Source organism: Phoenix dactylifera, chromosome 3 (genome assembly GCF_051530095.1).
Source record: "Phoenix dactylifera cultivar Ajwa chromosome 3, Ajwa_hap1_PhDact_Kaust_v1.1, whole genome shotgun sequence".
Classification (NCBI taxonomy): domain Eukaryota; kingdom Viridiplantae; phylum Streptophyta; class Magnoliopsida; order Arecales; family Arecaceae; genus Phoenix; species Phoenix dactylifera.
In genome coordinates, this window is record NC_143192.1 from 45848607 (window position 1) to 45851187 (window position 2581).

The 2581-nt window shown below is 42.6% G+C and overlaps 1 long non-coding RNA gene across 1 annotated transcript; it reads left to right on the forward strand.

Annotated features, from left to right (window-relative positions):
• The first annotated feature begins 1310 nt into the window (after positions 1-1310).
• On the forward strand, positions 1311-2581 carry LOC149768117 (uncharacterized). The gene is made up of 2 exons (XR_016399920.1): positions 1311-2072; positions 2175-2581. It is a non-coding gene; the product is annotated as an uncharacterized LOC149768117 (long non-coding RNA).

Genomic DNA, 2581 nt, shown 5'->3' on the forward strand with positions numbered 1-2581 from the left:
AAGACGAATAGGTATCGTCTTCCGCTCTTAGAGATTGTGGGGGTGACATCTACTGACATGACATTTTCAGTTGCTTTTGTATACTTAAATTCTGAGGGGGAAGAAAGCTATACTTGGGCATTAGAGAGATTGCGCAGTGTCATAGCTGATGATGTTTTGCCTGAGTTGATTGTTACAGATAGAGACTTGGCTTTGATGAATGCAATTCATAGAGTATTTCCTACTGCTAGACATTTATTATGTAGATGGCATATTAGTAGGAATGTTTTGGCCAAGTGCAAAAAATTTTTCGAATTGAAGGAGAAATGGGATAAATTTATTATGAGTTGGAATGTACTAGTGCTGTCCTCCACGAAAGACGAGTATAATGATCGCTGGAGTGCACTGCAGAGAGAGTTCGGTACCTATCCAGATGCACTACAGTATATGTCAGATACTTGGCTGAGCAAATACAAGGAAAGATTTGTTGCGGCGTGGACTGATACATGCAGGCACTACGGAAATGTGACGACAAATAGGTATCACAAATAAAGACTCATTTAAATTTAATTTGCCTCAATTCTTATATCTAACTTTCATTTGTTTACTAGGGTCGAGAGTGCACATGCAAAGCTCAAAAAGCAGCTTGGATCAAGCCAAGGAAGTTTCGAGTCATCTTGGACTAGAATACATGGATTGATTGAGTTGCAGCACAGCTCCGTTAAAGCCTCATTGGAGAAGAGTTTATTGGTAGTGCAGCACAACTTCAAGCCAGCTGAATTCAAAGAGTTGCGAGGTTTCATATCTATAAGTGCGTTAAATCATGTCCTCGCCCAATCGAAACGAGCCAATTCAGTTGGGTTTGATGATTCAAATTGTGGGTGCGCTATTCGACGCACACATGGTATACCATGTGCTCACCAGATTGCGCGGTACAGGGTGGAAGGTCGGCCCATTCCTCTCGACTGCATAGATCCTCATTGGAGGAAACTTGATATTCTGCCTACCCCCCCCGTGCAGCCAATTCAGTTGAGTTGTGATGCAGAGTTAGATTTGATTGCGCTACGATTCAAGAAGTTAGATGGGGCTTCTCAATTGCAGATGATCAAGAAGTTACGAGAGATTGCAAGTCCAGATAGTACACCTCTTTTAGAGCCTGCAAAACGGAAGACCGGTTCACGTGGGCGCGCTTCACTGAAGGTTGATACGTCTACTCGACGTGACCCGTCTGCGTTTGAGTTGGTTCTATCTGGACAGGATAGTTATTCACCTGGTGTTGAGAAAGTTACCATCCGCAATCCATCTACTCAGATTCAAAAGAGACAGCCCAAGCAAAAGGTAAGTACCAAATATTTATTTCCTTACAATAGGTATCACAACGTCTACGGGACGGTCCGTGCCGTGCCGGTATGTCATGTGCCGATACGGGACATGTCGGGACGTGCCGTGCCGAGATGTGCCGATACGGGACATGTCGGGACGTGCCGTGCCGAGATGTGCCGATACGGGATGTGCCGTGCCGAGATGTGCCGATACGGGATGTGCCGTGCCGAGATGTGCCGATACGGGACATGTTCTGCCATTGTTACATATTTTCTATCATTTGATATTATTTGCAGATTTTTCGTACTAGAGCCCAGTCACATACGCCCATTATCTATATTGATGCTATTCCTTCTGCCTTGAGACCATACATCCAGCATATCAAGGATGTAAAAGCTGATGGGAATTGCGGATTTAGGGCAATAGCTGACTTACTGGGATTTGGAGAAGATGACTGGGTGCGTGTTAGGAAGGATTTATTGCAAGAGTTGCAATGTCATTCGGACCACTATCGCACATTATATGGTGTGGAAGGGACGATTGCTGAGATCACTCATGCATTATCATATTATGATGATTGTCCACCATATGACAGATGGATGACTATGCCGGACATGGGTCATCTTATAGCATCCTGCTATAATGTTGTCCTATACCATCTCTCGTTGCAACAATGTCTGACCTTCCTACCTCTCCGTTCTGTGCCAGTACCTCTTCTATCCCGCAAAGATATCGCTATCGGATTCGTAAATGGAAATCATTTTGTTGAGGTACTACGTTCACAACACTTGCGAATATTTAATTTTGCTTATTTAATTTTGCTTATTTATAATTTTGTAGCTATTAATATTTTCTTATTTCTAATTTTGAAGGTGTTCTTGTTGCCGGGACATCCCGTTCCGCCAGTAGCGACCAACTGGCGAAAATATCATCTTCCTTGTGCTACTGGATGGGAAAATTCATATGAAGCACGGATTCAACAGTTCAAAGAGAGCATCTCACCTAATGTTATAATTAGCGAGACAGTAGAGTTAGATTGATTATTTATATATGTACAATTTTTGAAAGTTGTAAATTTTTTGGGGCTCTTAGAGTCATGTACTGTGAAACTCCATCATCAGCTGGGAATACATATGACGACTGTTGTTTCCGTTGAGATTTCAGATGTAAACAGAAACATACTTAAGAGCTGGTGGGAGCAAACAAATCAAACAGGGGAACTAATAGACCTTTCTGATGTACAAGAACTTAACGGTGACAAGCTTGAGCAGATGATTAA